Here is a 22339-nt window from a genome sequence, read left to right as displayed (position 1 = left end):
TAATGCCCTTGCAAAGTTTGGACGCAGGTATTTATGTCTCACAGATGTGGACGCAGAACGAACATAGATTGCGGTCCGTGCACAACCATAAGCTAACTCTACATTATATACACATGCCAACTGATTACTGAAGAACATTGTCACCCTTCATACGGTTGCTCGGCTGTTGCGTACATCGCGCACAGTGCGATGTTCATGATCTGGGGAGTTCCATGTGGCAATAGCCGCTACATCGATCGTCTCTTGCAATAGCTTCACACAAGCTCCATGGGATTCAGGTACAGCGACTAGCCAGTGCTATAGCACGAAGACACAGTGTCTCAGCGACATTTCCGCACTTTGAACCACTGCACAACTTTGGTATCTATTCCTAAACACCTACTTCTGCTACGTTTCAACTTACAAGGTTCCCTTTACACACTGATGTCCAAAGTTAAAGCAACAAGCGGAAATATTCCCAGGTTACTTTTATTTTGCCACAAAATAGTATAAACAGGCAATAGTACCGTAGAAACAATTTAGAGAATATGGAACGTAAACGACTCAAACGTGCATAACTGCACAAAAATTGTTCTTCGTTTTATACAACTTAACGGATTTGCACACACACATTCCGACAACTGGTTAATGTGCTCGTTATGGGATTCGACCCCCTATGGCAGCAACACAGGCCTGAAAATGACGGGGTATGCAGTGAATGATGTCATCAATCTCATGATGAGACAACAACGCCAATTCTTCCCGCAGGGCTGCTCGCAAGTCTTCAGCAGTGGTTGGTGGATGCTGACGTGAAGCAACCGGTCTCCGCAATGCATAGCAAAAATGCTCTATGGGATTCAAATCGAAGAGTGAGCAGGCCACGCCATACATTCAATACCTTCCTTTTCCAAGGAAACATCAGCCATCTGTGCTCTATGAGGTGGTGCATTATTCTTCATCAGCACAAAGTCTGCGCCCACAACACCTCGCAACAGCCGCACATGAAGTCCTAACATCTCCCCCAATAGCCGACAGCAGTTAAACCTTACCGATTCACCTGTACAATTTCATGAAGAGTTGTTCGCGTGGTCAGCATAATTCCTGCCCACACCATAAGGGATCCTCCTCGATACTAGTCACTTTCCAGAATCTTTGTATCCTGAAATCGTGTTCCACCTTCGCTCCAGGCACGAATCCTTCGAGAATCACTCTCCCGACCAAATTGGAACTCATCTGTGAAAAGAACACTTGCTGACTGTGCCATCTTCCAGCTGACATGCTGACGATTCCACTCTAGAAGGTCCCTTCTTCATATAGCCAGTCTCCGACAGTATAGGCCACTCTGGCAAAACCTTCTGTACACCGTTTGCCTCGATAAAATACGTCTAGTGGATGCTGCGAGTTCAGATGCCTGTTGCCGTGAAGTACTAAGGTGGTACCATCGTGCCCTTACGTGCAAATAACGGTCTTGCCTTTCAGATGTCATGCGCGGTCGGCCCTACCCTGGTATTTGGGATACAGTTTCGGTCCCTACAAACTGTCGCTGCACGTGACAAACAACAGGACGATTCACTTTAAACTTGGGCCACTTTAGTTTGCGACTGTACTGATTCCATTCTTCCTATGGCCCTCCACTACACAGAGTCTAGTAGGAGTCTTCTCTGTGCCATACTGCACAGTCTGTGACGGTGTACGTAGCGGTGGTGAGTGTGGGACTACCCGACAAATACTATCCCGTTTGATGTGTCTCCTGACGTCATCGCTGGGTTGGTTGTCGGTTGACCGGAACGCCATCTTCCGTGCACAACCCAGTCGTAGGTACCTCTGTAGAAAATTGGTATGATTGTATCGAGACTTGGACGCAGGAGGGGGAAACAGCGGTTTGTTGCTTTAATTTCGGACACCAGTCCATATTACGCAGCTTCCACATCCCCTACTAGAAGGTAAAGCTACATATTTAACGCTGCAGCATGTTACTACTATTCTATTACTACTACTACTACTACTATAACTACTCCAACAACAGTAATCTGTATCAAAGTAAGAAAAGTGGCGTGGATGTAAAAGTTTGAGCTTCCAGTACCGTTACCAAGTTCCATTAAATCTCGGCTCATTAATGCAGTATTCGATCTAACCATAGCTGCCGCTCATCTAAACTGATTAGTCACATTGAGAAAAGTTTGTCAGAAATCATCATTCTCTTCGTTATTACTCTTAACCAGTAAGTTTTAATAGTCAAAAGCAGTTCAGTATAATAATGCGTGGAAGTCAGGTCAACAGACATCGCACGCTTCCACTTAACCTGGTGGTTGTGAAAATATCTATTAGAAAGGCTTGGGTTCCTGTGACGATGCACAACACCTCTCGCCAAAGTTAACTACTGTACACGTCGAAGCTAAGAGTTTGGGTGCAGCCCACGTTTGTGTTCGCTGCTGGTAGCTGAGTGGTCAGCGCGCAGGAATGTCATACCTAACGGCCCGGGTTCGATTCCCGGCTGAGTGTGAGATTTTCTCCGCTCACAGACTGAGTGTTGTGTTGTCCTTGTCATCAGCATTTCATCCCCATCGACACGCAAGTCGCCGAAATGGCGTTAACTAGAAAGACTTGCACCAGGCGAACGGTCCACCTGCCGGGAGGCCCTAGCCAAAAAAATGGCTCTGAGCACTATGGGACTCAACATCTGAGGTCATCAGTCCCTGAGAACTTAGAACTACTTACACCTAACTAACCTAAGGACATCACACACATCCATGCCCGAGGCAGGATTCGAAACTGCGACCGCAGCAGCAGTGCGGTTCCCGACAGAAGCTCTTAGAACCGCTCGGCCACAGCGACGGAGCACTGTAATTCAAGAGAACATTTTGTTACTTGGTGCATCAAGTGGTGATTTACAAGTTTCATGAAATTTCTAAATTATACAGTACCCCTGAAGCAAAGAAATGTGTCAAAATTAAATGAATCTTTTATTAATGTATGTAATAAAGTGAACTAGCATTTCATGTAATCTAGTGTGATGAGCCTCCTACCTCAGAAATCCTAGAACCCACAATTGTGCCTGGACGGAAGCAGTTTTGCCTGGTCACAACAGTCTGTTATTCACATGTGTCTCTGGCGTGTTTTGCGGCAATGTTTGTACTCCAAGGTAGCTGCTACAAGCTATGTTGATGTTGATAATCAACAACCTGCAGAGAGTTGTGAATTCATTCTTGGCGTCGAGATAGATGATAACAATTCGTATTTACATTGTAGTGACGAGGCTACCTTATCAACATAGGTATGCGGGAATAATAGCAGCCACATAGCATAGTGGAGAATGGGAGAGTCTTTCCTGAGAAATTATTTGCCCACTGTTTTATACAGACAGTTCTAGGAATCCTGGACATTCTGGAGAGCTTGTTGGCAGCACAATTGCATAAACACTTCAGTCTACAAGAGGACGGAGAAACATTTATTGACAATGTGTGTCTACCGCTGTAAGATCGTATTGATCCTGCGTTGCGCCATTGACCCTTAAAGTACCGGGATCTCACGATATGCGTCCTTTTTTGGCGTTGGGATTTGCTTGGGAGGTATGTGGCTTCCCCTCACAACCAATTTTGACAATATGCGACGCCGTATAGCATTCGCAGTGAATTCAAGGTCCTCAGACATTCTCGCAAACGTATGGGACGAACTTGACTGCATTGTGGATGTTTGTCTGCGTCTTGTAAAGGGTACATTAAACGTTTGTAAAAGGTAAATGAGAACTTTCATTCTCAAAGTGACAGCAAAAATTACTCAAAGGTAGTATGTGCACGCATACAAAGACGTATTCCAGTGTGACTAGATGAGTCAAAGGTTCACAAAGTACGACGTTCTCCGTTACATTCTATGGAGAATGTTTGAAAGCAAGGGGTAGACTTTTAGCGTCGTTCTTAGTATTGAGAGCCATACCCATCCTTCATTCTCACTGTGGCAACGGTATACGTTGGAGTGTAGAACATTCATGTACACGTGTGATACATTAAAAATTCGCTTTGGAGAGGTTTTAGATACCACATCACAGCTTTCACGGGAAATACGACGACAACACTCTACCGTACTGCTTTATTCGTGCAGGAGTTACACTTTCATAACACAGGGCTTTCTGTATAGATTCATCCTATTCTACAACAGGTCCCACATGATTAGTCTGTCACTGGGGGGCACGCCACGCGTAACGGTAGTATGTAAGTGCAGAGGAGGCGAGCGGGGAATGATTGTAGCGACGATGTGGCACCAAAGTTTTTGACGTTTACTCGTCATCATAGGACGTAAAGGCTGGAGCTTCGCCGGCCGCGGTGGTCTAGCGGTTCTGGCGCTGCAGTCCGGAACCGCGGGACTGCTACGGTCGCAGGTTCGAATCCTGCCTCGGGCATGGGTGTGTGTGATGTCCTTAGGTTAGTTAGGTTTAAGTAGTTCTAAGTTCTAGGGGACTTATGACCTAAGATGTTGAGTCCCATAGTGCTCAGAGCCATTTGAACCATTTTTTTTTGCTGGAGCTTCCCTTTGAAAATAAGGCTGGTGCCGGAGTATGTGTTCCGGCCTAAACCGTTCATGCACACTGTTGAAGATGAGGCTCAACAGCAGACGGCCCTTACGTGTTCCCGTCGTGACCGAAAGACAGTCAGTTCCCATTTCAATGGGTATGGGACTGTTGTGATTGGGTGGTGGGTCAAGTGAAATGTGTGGCGCGATATGATAAATGACATTTCTTCTCACAATATGTCAATGGCCATGTTCAGATACGCCGTCGTCTTTACGCTTATGACCGTGGCGGAATTTTCCCTAAACACACAAAAAAAGGCTGCTTAAAACAAGCACTGATCCACGGTGTCTAGCAATCTGGTCTATGAAAGCTGTGGACTACGTGAACATCATCGTGAATTTATAATCGTACGCCTTTAAGGTCAGTGTTAGTTTGAATAAAATAATTTTGCATATTAGGTAGCGACGCTGTGAAACACTAAAGCAACAAAATTGTCGACATGTAGGCTGACTGGTTGCGGACGTCTTCATTTAACCACCCTGAAGAGGACCGCAGAAAGTCGTTCTAAAACTCAGCAGTTCAGTTCCTATAGTGTTTTATAATGACGTGGCCTAATGCCTAATATTATTTTATTCAGAATCATTGTGAATTATCTGCTTGCCTTCACGCATAGGTCTCCCCCAACAATGATGGCACCTTGTAGCACAGTATCAGTTTCGCATGGCCTGAGTCGTCCTACAGCTGTTGCAGGAGGACAACAGTGACTTCTCATTGATATCCTGGTCAAAAAATTAGTTTGATCTGAATAACATGAAAGTAACCTGGGACGTTACCAGGCGCCAATTCCACACCCACAAATCCCAGGGCTGTAATCTATGGCATGTGTGTGTGAGCTGTGCGTAGACATCCGGTACCACATACCTCTAGAATCCTAACAAACACTTGAGGAAGCCATATCACGCTAGTCGCTGACTTATTGCGTTCCGAAGGTGGACGAACACGTTATTTTACAGTTAGCTTCTGGCTGATCCTTTTATGAGCGTGAGGCACTGTACATTTTGTGGAAACGTTTTTTATAGCGCTCTTCCACTTTGAGATCAAATACATAGTTCAATTCATAGTGCTAATTGAACGCTGTATCGAGTTGGCGCAACAGCAAACGGACGGCGGTTGTGTGGTGGTGGACTGGCGCTCCGGTAGACGCCGTTTCAGAGAACAAGAAGGCGGAAGGATCGAAGGGCGGAAGAGTCGCCTTGCGGGCGGCGGTAATGGCCGCGCGGCCGGCGCCGCCCCAGCCTCGCCTCGCCAGCAACCGCAGCCCACCCAGACCAGCGTGCCCGACCGTCCTGATCCGATTTCGCCGGCCAGGAGTGCTCCACTTTCGGCGGACGCGCCCTCCTACTACGCCAGAGAAAGTGCCTGTGCCTCTGGTACAACCACCGCCCAACGCTAAGTGCCTAACTACAGTGCTGCAACACATCAACCAACTGTGAACTCCAGCTGTTTTCACGCAGTGGTGACCTCTTTGAATACTTTCACTTACTTCAGTACATTTTTATTCCTACAACGAATTAAAACGCACTTCAAAAAACACGAATCTTTTGTCCTAGTAAGCACGGAACTCTATTGGGAAAGCCAGAATGAGATCTTCACTCTGCAGCTGAGTGTGGGCTGATAGGAACCTTCCTGGCAGATTAAAACTGTGTGCCAGACCGAGACTCGAACTCGGGACCTTTGCCTTTTTTTATATATAAGGGAACCACTTTTTTTTACTTTTGTTGATCTCATTTTGTTCTATATTTTTCGTTGACTTTGGTCGTGGCGGACGTCCGACGACACTTGTTCGTGTTGTTCGTTGATCCGTTCACTCAGTTTTTTGTTGCAGAGGGTAGCTAAACCCCCTGCCGGCCGTTGGTGGCCGAGCGGTTCTAGGCGCTTCAGTGTGGAACCGCGCGACCGCTACGGTCGCAGGTTCGAATCCTGCCTCGGGCATGGATGTGTGTGATCTCCTTAGGTTAGTTAGGTTTAAGTAGTTCTAAGTTCTAGGGGACTGACGACCTGAGATGTTAAGTCCCATAGTGCTCAGAGCCATTTGAGCCATTTGACCGAACACGCTGAGCTACCCTGCCGGCTTGCCTTTCGAGGGCAAATGCTCTACCAACTGAGCTACTCAAGCACGACTCACGCTCCGTCCTCACAGCTTTACTTCTGCCAGTACCTCGTCTCCTACCTTCCAAACTCCCGAGTTCGAGTCTCGGTCCGGCACATAGTTTTAATCTGCCAGGAAGTTTCTAATGTGAAAGGTTTTTGCCGTTAAAGCTGATAAATCCTGGGCCTCCTTTCAATATTTAACACTCCCAGACGGATTTTGAAGCACATTCAAGCTCATGCTTGCACTTTTCTATTGAAACATAACATCCGGATGAGATTACAATTTACGATTCTCTCAAGTGACTCTCTTACACAGCTCACTAAGTGGGCGCTCCAGTAGCTACAAGTTTGGTTATTTTATGATTTCGGAATGGGTTGCACAATTCCCTATCTCCACGAGTTTGGACAATGCGGTGTTTGCAATATCGTATTAAAACATTCGCGATCTCTCGCTAATTTCGAAGAATACTGTATTCGATTTGGTTGTGATTGTGTCCAGTAGCAAGAGCCGCAGACGGTGCTGAATCCATATCTTGCAAGGTGGGATAGCAGTTGTAACAATCCGAATAACAGGACCTGAACTCCAGGTTGTCATTCGGTGTAGGGGAACGCTGGATAACTGTTGCTGTGGCAGTGCTTGTTGAAAAAAGCTCTTCCGGGCACTACTCTGAGCGTAGTTGGGAGACACTCTTGTTTCTGCACTACTGGTACTGGTATACGATTGCCTGGCTGTAAACCCTTCTGACGACGTCTCACATTTTTGTTCAAGAGGAGTGGTTGAGTCCCTGAACGCTTTTACTTGCTCACCTTAATTACGCATCGAATATTTGCTGTCGTGACTCGAATGGCTGCAAGCTGTCTGCTTTCGGAAGCACTTAAACTGAGGGAGAGCCGTACAACTGACCAAGCACTCGCACACCTAAGATAAATCGAGGACGTTGCGATGGGTAAATCAGCAGCTTAGTGGATCACTAGTGTGATGTGGTTCACCCGTTGTAAACCCTACCTCAGTGTTCCAACACAACCACCTTGCTGGGCAGCATCCCTTAGCTCTGCTGACCGTCCATATTAGTGGCTTTCTTTATAATAATTCTGATCAGGTAGATCAATCCACAGTGGGAAGTGGTCACTGCAATGAAGGTCATCAGTTTACTCCAACTGAGCCAAGCCTGTGAGGGCTGCAGAGCAGAGAGTTCTATGTCTGACGGCACTGCATCTGAGAAAAGAACGAGACTGCCCATCTTTAAGATGCACAGCTAATGAGAATTAAGTTGTCCTCTAAAGCTCGCACCTAAGGCATGAAAAGTTCGAGCCCCTTAATCTGTTTTGGACATTAACATCTCCCTAAGAGAAATAGGCGAGGAAGTTTTTCTACAACACCACTGAGAGACTCAAAGCTTTTCACATACTTTGAAGATAAATACATTGAGAACACAGTAAACATCTGACCTGCAGAAACTTCAACGGCTATTGCTTCTTGGACGGTAACCAAGCGGAGTGCCAGACCAGTGGTGTGAGTTATTGAAAAACATAGGAACCACTCTCTTTTCCTTTTCTCCACTCAGGTCATCCTTGTGGTAGGGGTTATAACGTGATAACGCAGGGAGTCAATAGCATTAACATGTGTTCCTTGTAATCACATGCACAGGGAGTGTGTCTGTGATATGAGCTTCAGTTCTTCCTCTTGATTCTTGGATCAATTCATATTCCTCTGTGTTATGGGAGCTCTTCACCTTTGGGTTTGCAATTTCACCCCGTCTCTCTGACATAGGTAAAAATTGTGCAAGCCGCGCGGGATAAGCGCGCGGTCTAGGGTGCCTTGTCACGCTCCGCGCATCTCCCTCCATCAGAGGTCCGAGTCCTCCCTGTAGCATGCGTGTGTGTGTCGTCCTTAGCATAAGTTAGTTTAAGTTAGACTAAATTGTGTGTAAGCTTAGAAACCGATGACCTTAACAGTTTGGTACCATAAGATCTTACTACAAATTTCCCAAATTATACAACAGGTAGGAGATAGTTTCAACAGGCAGCCTTCACATTACATTGGCTCTGAACCAGAAATAGTAGAAACGTCAGGTCAAATTCCATTGACATGGTCCGTCGGTTATCTATCGATTTTTGCCTTTTGTGGAAGCTGCTTGTTCGCTTTTTTTGCTCTGGGAAGGCCCTGTAGAAACTACCGCAACAGCAGGATAGCAGTGTAGCAGTGTTGAGCTATTTACCAAACTCTGCCATTAACGGTACCAGGAGCTCTGCCATGTTAGAAAATGTAGCTTTATCTGATGATCCCGTGAACGGCGGGGGAGTGGGGTGGGGCTATGGGGTCTGAAACAACTTCTTGTTTATATGCACTGACAAATGCAGGTAATAGTGTTGACACACATAACCTCGACTTGTTTAGAGGCATTGGTTGTCGAAATAGACGTTTTAAGGGCTGTAGGGAATGTGGGAGGCTGGATGTCACTACGGTTTTTCCTGGTCTCACCATACAGTATACGTGTTTTCGTTTTAATCTCCCATTCGTCCTTTCTTAAAAGTAGACTCTGCACTTTCCACTGCAGACAGGGCCGGCCGCGGTGGTCTAGCGGTTCTAGGCGCGCAGTCCGGAGCCGCGCGACTGCTACGGTCGCAGGTTCGAATCCTGCCTCGGGCATGGATGTGTGTGATGTCCTTAGGTTAGTTAGGTTTAAGTAGTTCTAAGTTCTAGGGGACTGATGACCACAGTAGTTAAGTCCCATAGTGCTCAGAGACATTTGAACCATTTGAACTGCAGACAGGGTGGTCCACAGAGCACTTACACAGCTTGGAGATGATAAACAACTGACACCTCTGTGTGTGCTCTTAACACATTTTCCACAATTGTCTCCTCCATTATATCCTAAAATGGTGTACTCAAAGCGCTAGCACTTATAACAGTGGACTGGGTTGTGGACACAGCGTTTAAGTGAAGGAGACTTGCCTTGAATTGCAGGTTGAATTTTGTGTTGTTGAAAATAAGGATTAAGGACCAATATTTCACCAGATCCCCATTTACCCATTTAATGATGTGTTTCACATCAAAGACACCTTTTTGACCCCACTAATCTCTCAGATTTCTTAGCTTGGGACTGGTAAGCTTCGCCGGTGGTCCGTCACTATAAGTTCTGTGCATTCTACATCGACCACTGTATGGTGCAACGGTGGATCGCTTTGGGCCACGGGTAACAGGGATCTTGGCTTGACCACCCGGATTTCTAAGATGGTAAAAACCTCTATAAAAGATCGTCAGTCTCAAAATTACCAGGTGCCACTAAGATGGATGGCTGTTGAGGTAGAAGAGTGGTTAAGAGGCAGCCTCACCTCAGTTGTGTAATGCTTAGCAAGGAAAACCGAACTCGTTCTGGATAGGCTCTCAGGCTGCCTTTAGGACCTAGGTGGAACCTTCCAAATTTTCTTCTCCACCTCCCAGTGGAATGCGTGGGCCACTTGTACCAACATCAAATATAAAAATATGAGCTTATGTAGCTAGTCCTCCTGAACCGGGCATTTATTCAAAGACGTTTGTTCCCAATAATACAACGCATTCTGCATGAATGTGTTTTCAATAGTTAAAGGAAAGAAGGAATTTTGGGAAAAGTTTTACATTTCTATATTCAAAAACGTTTAGCGGCCGTTGCTGGGTCCAACATTGGACTAACGGTTGCGATCTGTTGGACATTCCCAAAGAAGAACTGAGAGTTACGTGAGCCCAAGAGGGCACTGTTGACATACAAGAGTATCACGAAAAAGATGAATGGGGATATGGTGAAATCTGACAGCTTTATCCTTATGTTCAGTAGCACGAAGCCCCAAGAGCATGTCAAGGCAGATGTCCTTCGTTTCAACGTGCGGATCTCAGTCCCCATCTCAATGCACTGTTTTAAATACCAGCAGTTTGGGTACACAACCTCCGATTGTGTTAAGATCACCCATGAGGGAGTCGTTTGTTCGTGTTCGTTGAGGTGTGTTTATTACTCTGGAGATCACCATCGGTATAGTAGGGACGGCAACAAATATTTTGAAGAACGGAAGATACAAGATCTTAAAACTATGAAGCACAACCCGTTTGGTGGAGGAAAAAAGGTGTCTAAGGTCACTCTGCCCTACGTTCAATACATTTGCTGCAGCTCTAGCCGACGTTGCTGCAGACTCAGAGGTTCCTGGTATTAAAAATGCTACCTGCGTTCGTCAAAACACTTGTGTTGCTGCAGTTATTTCGAAGCGCACGTCTCTCACCATAACATCAGAAAAGGCTATCGCTGATGACGTTGTAGGGAAGCCTATCGCTCCAATGAGCCAGTTGGTCCACTGTGCAACACTACCGCTACTATTGCTGAGATTGTGGGTCCGAAAGCTCACCAGGAAAAACAATCAGAGGCCGATCGTCACCCGCTGACGGAGACGAAAAGGAATATCAGTCTCATTCTGACGTATCTCCCGATTTGTCTTCGGAGATGATGCTCTTCGGGGGCACCTAAGACACTCATCTCGCTCTATGACTGAGCCTCCAGCCAGTGCGGGCTTTCTTCCCCTGCGGGACAGGGTGAAAATGCTAATCCACGATACGTGGTTCCCATACTAGAGAAAAACATTAATGGTTTCAGGATGCATGTGATGGAACTGAAACTCCTAGCACAGGAAAGCCATTGTGTCTGAGGTTGTGTCAATGCCAGTTTAAAGCAACTGATTGCACTGTATTACGCACTACATCCTCCATTACAAGGATGACCTGACTAGGGGAAAGGACCAAATAATTTGTGCTTTCAATACTGTTCACCACTTCTCTACCAGCCTTCCATCTACTAATCTGGAAGCAGTTGCTGTTGAAATTCGTGTGCTTCGAAGGATCGTTGTTTTCCCGCTGTCTTTAACCAACCACAAGCTGCTGCTATACTCTGAGATTGTCACAGATGGCATAAAACACTCTCTCCCCTGCCCCTCCATATTCTCTCCTACTTGAATACATCAATGCTCATCTTATTTTGAGGCGCTCGGTCTTTACTTGCCCTATTGGTTGGCTTGGAGAGGCTTATGACTTCTCGTGAGCTAATACATCCCGAACACTGGCGTTCCCACGCATATCCGTGTCGATAATGGGTCATCCTTTCGTTGTTGCCCACCATCCAGTCTGTCACACGTAAAACACGCGCCGCCAGTTGCGCCGCCACGTTTCCTACAGCCACCACAGTGGCATCAGGGCGCTGCCACGAACGCTTACGCCGCAGCCAATGATATGCAACCATCCCATCTCAGGAATTCCAGCCACGGATCTATTGAAGTTCAAACATCGATGCGTTGACCCCATTTTGTGTGTTTGCCATTTCACAATATTTGCAGACTTTCATAGCGCTTATGGCTCGTCATCTACGGTATAATCATTGTAGTGAAGACGGACTGTATTGTAAACCTTTGCACTTGTCTATATCTCAACATTCAAATCTAATGTTAGCAACTGATGCTGCCACTACAGCAAACTAAGTTGTGTATTATTTTTGCTATTTGGTATTGTACGTAGACTCTATTAATATCTGAATTCTCCATCCATGAACCGCATCTGTTCTTCGCTCCTCTATCCACTAAAGAGTGACAAAACGTTCAAAGGAAGCTACAAAACATTTTGACGAAGAGTTCGGGACTAGTGGAACAAGGAGCTTCTAACACCAGAGCAGGACTTCTTATTTGTATTGAAACGTTCTTTATGTGTGCATGTATATTAAGATGTAATATTTAAGCTGAGATATGTAAGGAATCATGGCAAATCGGTAAGAGCAACACTAAGTCTGAGCAGCACTTAACATCTCTTGTTCAGTTTCAGAGTCAACAAATATCAAAACTGCTGCCAACAGTTTTTTGCCTCTCGCAGCCCAGCAACAAAAGGCGTCAGAAGCTAAAGACGGAAATCAGCTGCCGTCTCCACAGTTCTGTCAGTTCAGTGAGAAAAAGGAAACATGGAAAGAGTACATAACACAACTGCATGAGCACTTCGACGACTCCAAAAATCACAGGTGAATCACGTATTACATTTTTCTTCTCATGTGTTGGAGTGTACACCTACTGGGTATTAATGAAATTATTTCGTCTCAATGAGCACCAAACCTTTCTCTGCGAGATAATAATTTAATAACTAGATTCATTTTTGAGAGTCAAATACACGTTGCTGCTGCAGGGTAGCGTCGTAGTGATCAATCCTATAAAGAAAGCATTGTCAAACTGATTAGAGCATGACTAGAAACTGTAAATTGAATTGTGTCTGTGACCCAAGTTGTCAGGATGAAATGATTCGCGATTCTGTTATACAGCATCTTTCAGATCAGAAGGTGAGGGCCGAAATTGTAAAGCATCGCAACCACAGCCTCAATGAAGTGCTTAAAGCCATTGACGCACGCGTAGTTCAAGATTTAGCACAGAAAATGTAACGAGACCGCTACATTTGAGACAAACAACCAGTGTCCAGTACTTACATATCAGCACCGCGTAAGCACGGCTGGACAAACAAGTACATACGACGTTTATTTACGAAAGAAATTCGCCAAAACAGCAGTGCAACTTGAGAAGTAGTTTCATTCTATTTTCTCTGGCAGTTTCGGCAAATCAACACGCCATCTCCAGGCCCCATGTACAGTTCTAAAAAAAATATGGATATCGACATACTGGGGCCATCTGTTTTCGGATGTTGTGAACTCTCAGGTGCTTCCTTCGAAGACTTGAAAGCAACGGGTCACAGCATGCCAATATCGATAACTTTTTAGAGGTGCATACGCGGTCTGCAGTTGGCGTGTTGAACTGCCGAAACTGGTAGCGAAAATAAAATAAAATTACTTTTCAGTCTTCACTGTTATTTTCGCGAATTCGTTTGTTAAGTACTTGGCCAGCAGCTGTCCGACGTCTACAATGGATAAACAGAGACGTACAGCGTTTGCCACGCCGGAGCAACGGTAATTCCACTCATTCCGCAGCGCGCAATACCACACACATGAAACATGCTTTCCCACTGCCGAAATTCACGAAAGTGCTCTCGTGTGGATTTGAAAACAGAGAATAACGGTTTTTCACTACATGAAATGACTATTACATTTAGAGAACACCCTGAAAACTGAGGATTACATTGCAAATTTGTAACTAGTCAGCGCCTTTTCAACTAGATACCGCAGCTTCAATCATGTTACTTAACCTAGACACATGTGAAAAAATGAGCCGATCACCTTCAAAAATATCAAGTCTGCGCCTCACCGCATACAATGGTGACAACTTTCCAGTGCTTGAAACGTGGCACATAACTGCAAGATAGAAAATCACGACTAAGGAAGTACCTTTTACTCACGCACGAGTCCAAATCTCCTATTTTCGGCTTCGATGCGTTTGACTCCTTCGGATTACACATACACATTGACACAAAAGTTTCAACACATGCAATTCAACAACTGTGTCGAAGTATGAACATTTTTGTAAAAGATTATTACGGTCACATTACGCTGAAACCAAATGCGCAACCCAAATTTTACCGCCCACGCCAAGTGCCGCATGGATTGCGTGACGTCGGCGCTAAAAAAATAAGAATAGAATCTGTTGGTGTCTTAAAACCTCTTTCAACAAGTTAGTGTGCATCACCCTTAGGCGAGTCCAGCTGGCTCAGCAGAATCCTGGTATGCCGACGCTGCTGCTGCCGTCATCAAGGCCACCCGACGACGGAGGTCGGCCGCGCTCCCCCGTCGCCCGCCAGGGCATTGCGACTGGCACCGCTCCGCTACCAGCAATTCCGGAGACTGCTACAGTCCCTGGACCTCGCCGCCCTCCGCCCCGTTTGGCCCGTTCTGTCTGACCAAGGGACGAAGGTGGATGTTCTGGTCACCCATGGCCGTCGGCCACAGCTACTCCCAGGACAGGACCAGACTCGAACCCGCGCTCTCCTGGATGCTGGGCCACAACTTGCCGCTAGTGGTGCCTGCTGGATGGCAACACCCGCCACCGTCCCTCCCACTGTCGCATCACTGCTGCGCCTCCTGCAGTGTACGCCTCGCCCGGACCCCGGTGAACCAGGTGGGAAGTGAACGTGGCCCATAGACTCGAGTGGAACCGAGCCCCTCCTGGACCCGCTGCAGACGGCGGTCACTGCCCTCTTTCAGGCAGACCATGCGATCTTCAAGTTCCAGGCTGCGGTTCTGTGCCGCCCATTGTTGTGTCCCTGGAGGTGGAATATAACCCGAACAAGAACATAGAAAACAAAATATAAGTTTATGCAGAACGCTTATAACATTGCTACCAGACTGGCCCCTATAAGCGTAGACCAGCACAGGTCTACCCCGTCGTTCGACTGACCTGGCACACTCTGTCCCAAACTAAAATTGCCCATCTATTTACAATGCTTTTTCCTCACTTCTGATGTAGTGTCAGAGAGAGACAAAGACTATGGCAGGGATAAAATCTCACACGTCAGACATTTACAAATTGCCACTCTTGGCTCTTGTCTAGTGCCCCGCATCATACAATGCAATAACTTAAAGCAACGCTGCAGTTTCCTGCCTCGCGTCTGCTCCACTTCAAACAAATCGTGCGTGCAGTACCACCGTCGCAGCTCCATGACCGCATGTCCCATTTTTACTTTTCCTGGCCCGCTGGCTGTCGACTGTTACCACTCTCTTCCAGGGGTCCCAGATTTCATCGCCCAACTGTGCCTTCGTTTAATTTTGATAAAATTTCCCTTTCCCTCGACTAGCACTTACACTAGCGCAGCAAACCTCCTTCTTTTCAACAAGATTCGTCCGAAATCGAGATAAAAGAGACATGATCTGTGGCTGTGTAAACATATTTTGCTCACAAAACTTACATTTTACAGACTAATACTAACGAGAACATCAAAACATTAGCTCCACAATTATACACTGTTTACACTGGTTACCCATGCCGTAGCTAACTGATGTGTTGGCACCTCCTCCACTGGCGCATGTTTCCACATTTTCCACAAAGCTATACTCTGGAAAAATTGAAAAACGGCTCACATTGTGCTTGAAATGCTCACTGTCACTGTCCTGTTGCTCTGATCCTGTTGTAACGTTAGAACATGTTACAATACTTTACTATCCGTGATAGATCATTCCTGTGCATTAATAAAGGAATGAAACGTTTCCAAAAACTCTGGGTTTAATGTGGAGTTTAAATATGTTAGATTCTCCACTGAGAATATCTCTAGAACCCCTTAGCACTACAAGTTACTAAAACATTATACGACATCCTCAAAAGTTCCTCCATAGTTTACTCTGCCCCTATCGAACTCCGTGAACCAAAAAAAATATACATATATTCTGCCCCATATAATGACAGAAAAACTAAAAAAAAAAAATCAAGAAAAACACAACTACTATTGGACCCACCAAAAGGTGAAAAAAGAAGAGGGCTGTAAAAAAAACACACACACAAAAAGCAAAACGCAAATTATCCCTTTATAAAAAAACACACGCTACGGTCGCAGGTTCGAATCCTGCCTCGGGCATGGATGTGTATGATCTCCTTAGGTTAGTAAAGTTTAAGTAGTTCTAAGTTCTAGGGGACTGATGACCTCAGAAGTTAAGTCCCATACTGCTCAGAGCCATTTGAACCATTTGAACAAAAACACAAAATGTAAACATGCCATACAATATTGCACATACAATAATTGACTCCCTCTGTGACCGTAGCGCATACGGAATTTCATGCGTCCACTGTTCTCCTTCCCCCGAGACCTTCTGCTTCTAGTTGCTTTGCCTAGCCTCTGCAATCAGGTCACTTCCTTGTAACTGAGGTAATCCATCCACCATTCCTTTAAAAGGCTTTACTCTACTCACGTGCATAATAGATGTTTTTGTTGGCAGCTGCACTTTAACAATGTGAATGAGTCCCCATCTGATGTGCTACAGACTAAATACCCAGGCGAATGTAGCCCTACTTTCCTCCCATGGCGTAGCAAGGGAAGGAAGAAACTTGGGGTCGTAACTGTCAGCATTGTATTCGGTCTTTCCCTTCTTAGAGACCATTCGGTCACCAGCAAGAGATGACTTTCTTCACTTCATTGTGTGTCTTCCACCCTGAATCAACCCAATCCGATCAGTGATTCTTCCCTTGGGCAACACCCAGCCACAACAAATGCCACATGGCACGATAACCGTTGCCTGGATTCCTGACGCCCCAAGAAGACGAGCATCTACTCCTTGGTATATGTGTGGAGATTGCAGCTCAGGCATCAGCAGTCCTATCTCTGTTTTGTGAGGTACTGGATGCTGGGCGCAGAGAAATCCAATATTGTCATGGGTGTGAAAGAAGACAGTAGAGAACGGAAGAAGACGGCTTACCCTAGAAGGTATCCTCACGCAAATAGTTGAATTGCAGTTGGAGTTGTAAAGCAATGACAACGAAAGGTGCACGACATACGGTATCCTTCTCCAATTGGCCAGCCCTGCTGTAGAATTTTGAAAGTGGGCCCGTGAAGTAGGAGACTCCTTGGACCTATACTAATCAACAGATCCACAGAGAATCACCATGAGGATTCGCTGTCGGACTGAAAGTGGCAATTGACCTGCCTCAGTGCAGAGATTGGGTCCTATAAGCAATCACGATCATACCATTCGAATCACCTCATGGTGCATAGTGTAGGTGATATTTAGATAAGAAGAAATCGTTGATTCGTAAACAATGCTCCCGTACTATAGACGTTAATTCACGAAAGGCCTATAAAATTGGGGCAGATGAGCCCTACCTTCCCTCCAAGAACTGTTGTTAAGGTATTTGATAACATTCTGCGCCTTTAGCATTCTGGCTTTAAATCTATCAGGTGTGGCTACCACAACTATTTGTAGTGAAATATGAGACCCGGAAAGGTTACTGAGCCTTTAAAATGTACAACAGTGTCCATCGTATGCAGGTCAAGTAAATTAAAAATGTGATGAGAATGGTTAAAATGGACACATACGCACTTGTTACAGAAAACTGAAACCCCTCTTTACAGACCACTCCTCTAATTCTTGCACTTTGAGTTACAACTGGCGATTCGATGTAGCAACACTGGTGGGTTAAGAGGCCACAGCAAAATCGTCCACAAATAAGGAGCACTGTACAGGTCTCCATGCTGTAGACGTGATATGGGTTATTGCTATGGCAAAGAGAGTAGTGCTTAAAGCACAGACCTGAGGGACACCACTCTCCTGCACCAAACCATCTGACATTGTGTCACTAACGAAGGACCTAAAAACCGTCGAGACAAGGAAGGCCATATGAAGATGGAGAGGTGGCCACGAACACCCGATTGAGGAAATTGGCCTAGAATACTCTTTCTCCAAATACTATCGTATACGTTACTGATGCCAAAGAAACTACCAAGATAGTGATGTTTGCGAAGGAAAACCTGCTGAACAGTGGCCTCTAGCAGGGTTAGGTTGTCGATGTTGGAACGAAATCTCAATAAACACTGAAAGGGGCTAAGAAGTAGCCTCTTCTCTAACAATCACACTAGACGATGGTTAACCATTCGCTCAAGTTTCTTCCCAAGTCAGCTCCAGTAACTACTGGGACAAGTGAATTCCTTGGCTTCAGGAGAGGGATCAAAATTGTCTGTCTCCAAAGCTGAGAAAGTGACGTGCCTGCAATATCAAAGTAATACATTCGATGAGGATTTCCTTGGGCGCTGTAGGCAAACATCGAAACGTACAGTACTGAATTTGGTCACGACTGATTTTGGTACTACAAGCCTCAGGCAGTGCCAATTCCATCTCCTACATGGAGAAAGAGTAGTTGTAGGAGTAAGAACTTTTACATCTGAAGTCCAACTTGTCCCTCTCTGCAATCAAACGGTAGCGGCGGTACTGGCCGAATCCTGGCTGGTATTGGCAGCAGACTTTGCAAAATACTCTGCCATTGTCTGAGAAATATCTCCAGGCGTTGTTTATACAAACACCTGTGTCAGTACTGCTGCTATTGATATATGACTGTGTTTACTGGAAACGCTCCTGATGGCTTTCTTGGCCTTCTTTAGAATAAGTGGAACGGTTGATGGAGTCCAGGAACTCTAGCCATGATCTTTTCTTGCTCTCCTTAATTACGCATTGGACCTTGGCTCTCATAACTTTAAGGTTGTGAGGTTGTCTGCTATTGAGCGGCATTGAAACTATCGAACGGCCGCACGCTTGTCCTCTAATTACTGAATAGCATTTATCTGTCCACCAAGATACAGGCTGTCTACTAAGATAACATGATAGCTGTGGGATGGACAAGTCAGTGCACGCCTCATCACTTGTGTGATGAGGTCCACCAGTTGCTGGAATCTGTCATGGTGTTCAGACACAGCCAGCTGGCTGAAAAACGTCCAGTTAGAAATGCTGATGACACATATCACAGTGGGAAGTGGTCACTCTAATGTACGTCATCGGTTGCTTTCCATTGTTCAGTGTGTGCAAGGGGTGGAGAACATACTGAGAGGTATGTTGGTGACTGACGACAATCCAGTAACAGTCAATATGTTGGTGTTTCAGCGTCCATATTCAGGATGCAGCGCTGCTGTGACATCATGAGGTTCTCCAAAACTCGACCCCTGCGGCAAGGACAGCTGAAGCCCCTTACATAATGGCCATTGGAGTCTCCCAATAAGGTAAACAGTCGGGGGAGTTGTTCTACAAGATCTGTTAGAGACCCAGAGTCAACTGCAGTATGTAGAGGCAAATATAGCGAGCGAGGAGTGATCCTCTGACACTCATGAAGTTCAACTGCAACCGCTTGCAGATCAGTAGGCAGGGAGAGAACAGATGATGATTGTGTTTTTACTGACAAAAATAATGACCCCTCTCTTGGCTCTTTCCCCAGTCAGGTCATCCATGCAGTAGGGTGACTAACCCTGTTACACAAAAGCATCAGATCCTTATAATGTGTTCCCTGCAAACACAAGCATAGGAGCCATTCCTGTGCTAACACTTTCAGGGACTGACAACGTGTATTCTGGACCCACTAATGCGAGAACGTGTTATGAGAGCTTTCTATCTTTGGGGCTGTACTTTCACCCCACGTTTCCGTCGTGGACGTGAGCCTGTACTGGATAGACGCACGGTGTTGGGGCAAGATGTGTGCCTCAGTTCGACATCAAAGTCCATTGGCTCTGTAGATGATTCATGAAAGCTGTCATAGATATGGATCTCGACATCGTCAGACTGCTCCCTTCCCACCACGAATGACAGACGATACTTTGCTTCAGCTTTTCATTCTTTAGCCTGGGAAAGTTCCAGAGTCATAGCCACAGAGGTGGTACTGGTGGCAGCACTGGACGCTGGATGAGTCTGAGCCTGTGGAACAGCAGCAAGCTCCGAAGCTTTGGTGACCACTGCCGTTTCTGATGTTCTGGTTGGAAGTAAAGGCTTTTAGGTAACTGCAGTAGCACAACTGCATTGACAAACTCAAATAGTAGTTCTAATACTAGCAACCTCTGTTTGTGCAGCAGCATTAGTCTTTCGAACTGGCTATTCAATACGAGATACGCTTAGTTGTTTTGATGTCCTGAATCTTTCTTCCATCAAGGGAGTCTCTGCAGTCCTGACTTTAGACAAGGTGTTCCCCAGAGCACTTTACACTTCGGAGGAAATGAACAGTCAGTGCCCTCAGGCTTGTCACATTTTCCACAGGTGGCTTCTCCTTTTCATCCAAAGGTTGCATGCCTGAAGTGCTGGCTTTTAAAACAGTGCATTGGCTTGGGAAAATAAGGCCACACGCTAAGACGAAGGAAACCTGCCTTAACGTGCTTTGGAAGTTTTGTTGGTTGGTTTGTAGGTTTTAGGAGTAATGGGACAAAACTACGAAGCCATCAGCCGTCTTTCCTCATTCAAAATGGTCTCGAGTTAAAATCAGTCCAAAAAGGAGCCAGGGAAAGTTAAAGATGTTAAACTAACTTAAAATCACACTGAGAGATATAACAACAGAAGCTAATAGGAAGGGGAAAACGTACACTAAAGGAAAAAGTAGTTGAAAGTATTGAAGTAATACAGCAGTGACCTGGGCTTCCTGATCGTAAAAATAAAGAAAGGATGAGCCAGTAAACATGCAACACTAAAATCACAAGCCTGAAAGACAAGGATAGAGGAACACACATAGAGAAAAGACGAACACCAAGACGGACAAACAGCACAAAAAACACTGAGGAGAAATTAAAATTGGTAGGAGTTGGTGGGCTGGGAGAGTAGGCCAGATGCCAACCTGTAGATTGTGCGATAAAAACCCTCTTCATGAATGAAATGTAAAACAACATCAGCGATTGAGGCATTGTTTCCAACGCCATTGGCAGAGTGGCGGGAAGGTTAAAAGTCCGCCGCAGACCGGCTAAAATTGGGCTGTCCAACAAGATGTGGACGACAGTCATATGGCAGCCACAGTGACTCTGAGGTGGATCCTCGATGGAGGAGTTGACCTTTTGCCATTGCCGAGTATGGCCAATGTGGAACTGGCAAAGCGCAGCAGAGGCTCTATGAGTGGCTCATGTAGATGACTGCCACACATTCGTTGTCTCCTTGGTAAACCATAGTTTATATGGTTTGCTGAGAATGCGCCACTGAGTATCCTACATATCAAAAACTACCGTTCGGAGATCAGGCCGATCTCCAGAGTTAGTTTACCGGTAGCCTGATTGGCCAGGATGTCATAAAGTGAATTGCTCGGAACCTCGACATGTCCTGGGGTTCAAATAAAGTCCACTGAACTTACATTGTTGCCGATGTCATATCCATATTCCTTGATAGTCATCACCAATGGATTGCGCGGGAAGCACTAGTCGAGAGCCTGTGGGCTGCTTAAGGAGTCACTACAGTTGACAAAGGAGTCGCCTCCTCAGGTGCAGATATTGTAACCTCCCCCTCACTTGTCGACCTCAATGACAGTGAAAAATTAAACCGCGTGTACCTAATGGAAATTTGGGAAAAGCAATCGTCACCGAAGTTAATCTGTCGGTAAAGAGGGAGGAAAGGGTTACATCTAAATGAAAGGAAAAATGCAAATGAAATTGGTGAAAATTAATTTTGAGAAAAGGGTAAAATTAATAAAGAAAGTAAATGTGCGGTCGTTACGTTAACAATTAACTGGCGTTAATTAGATATTTGAGATTTGGGGAAAATTACGGTCGCCAGTCCTATGGACAACTACTATAATAACTGAAAAAGAAAGGTTATTGCACATATAATTAGCACTAAAAGCGTGGCAACTGAAGATTGACACGTGTTGTGTGAAAACTGAATGTTTTTCATAAGTAATAAATTTCGCTACACTCTGACTTAATTTAGCAAAAGAATTAATAAAACCGGAAAAATGAAACTTAATTTAGTGACTGAAATTAATAGTGAGCTTTGATTCTGAAGCACTACGAGGCTCAGTAAAATAAGGTTAGTCTTGGGATACCTCAACAATCATTTTAAAAGCTACTTGAATCTACGCAATTTAGAAATAAGAGATTTAACTTTGAACTTCAATGAAATGATTCTGAACAACTAACAATAGTAAAATTTAGTACGTACCAAGCTGAGCTGCAGTCACAGGTAAGGTAAAATATGGTAACAAAACTCGCACTCTTAATTTGTGCTTGTGTAATCTAAATATTGTAGCCAGCTATGAATACTTTAACTGAACTCTTAAATTAAAGCAGTGAAATGGAATGATATTACTTTAATGCTGGCGTTTGAATTTCAACGACACTCA

Source organism: Schistocerca americana, chromosome 1 (assembly GCF_021461395.2).
Source record: "Schistocerca americana isolate TAMUIC-IGC-003095 chromosome 1, iqSchAmer2.1, whole genome shotgun sequence".
Taxonomy (NCBI): Eukaryota; Metazoa; Arthropoda; class Insecta; order Orthoptera; family Acrididae; genus Schistocerca; species Schistocerca americana.
This window is presented reverse-complemented; position numbering follows the sequence as displayed.